This window comes from Octodon degus, unplaced genomic scaffold (genome assembly GCF_000260255.1).
Source record: "Octodon degus isolate 3935 unplaced genomic scaffold, OctDeg1.0 scaffold00052, whole genome shotgun sequence".
Classification (NCBI taxonomy): domain Eukaryota; kingdom Metazoa; phylum Chordata; class Mammalia; order Rodentia; family Octodontidae; genus Octodon; species Octodon degus.
Genome location: NW_004524628.1, coordinates 8462589 through 8463426, shown reverse-complemented (window position 1 = coordinate 8463426; position 838 = coordinate 8462589).

Sequence of the window (838 nt, the reverse complement as noted above, 5' to 3'; positions counted from 1 at the left end):
GACGCCGCCGGGACCACGTGCCCCTCCCGGCCCGAGACCCGCGGGTGGCGCTGCCGAGCCGTGTGTGGGCAGCCTGTCCCCGCCCCGGAGGCCCAGCCGGCGCGCGTCCAGCGCAGGGACACGGCGACCCACGCGTCGTGAGCTCCGCGCAGCAGGGAGGCTGGTGGGCAGAGAAGCCTGTGGGTGACCTCGGGCCGGTCCCCGAGCAGCAGCCAGCGCTCCGGGAGCACGGAAACTTGTAAAAGCTTCGTTTTGTGTCCCTGGAAGTCTCAGCACAGGGAACACAGGGAGCCCATTCCGCACCCCACCATGCCGGTGGCGGAAGCCAGCGTTCCCGTGCGCGCCCCACTGAACCCTATCACCCGCATCGCGGGCGGGGTTGGCTCACTGTGCGAGGCCGGCGGAGAGTGAGGAAAGAACCTCTCAGCTCCGAGGGTTAGAGGTGCCCGTGTCCAAGCCATCTGAAATATAATCGTTTCATGGGAAGCCGGTGATTTGCCTGGCAGATGGACAGGCTCCGCTAATTACAGGACAGCTGTGGTTTGGAAGCGAAAGACAGGCCCGCGAGTTCCCCCATCCAGAAGCGCTTTATCTTCCAGCGCCAGTTCCCACGCGCTTCCTCCTCCGCAGCCTCTCAGCTCTGCTCTCCCAGGGCGCTTTAAGCTTCAAGGGCCACAATCTTATCACCAGTCCCTGGAAGGCACCCCAAACAGAAGCGCTGCCGTTCAATCCACAGCCACCATGTCCCCTTTGGTACCGAAATAAAACCTTCTCTTCGCTTGCAGTTTTCGGGCCTTGCTAGGTGCATACTCAGCAACCCCCTTCTCCCTGCGGAGTT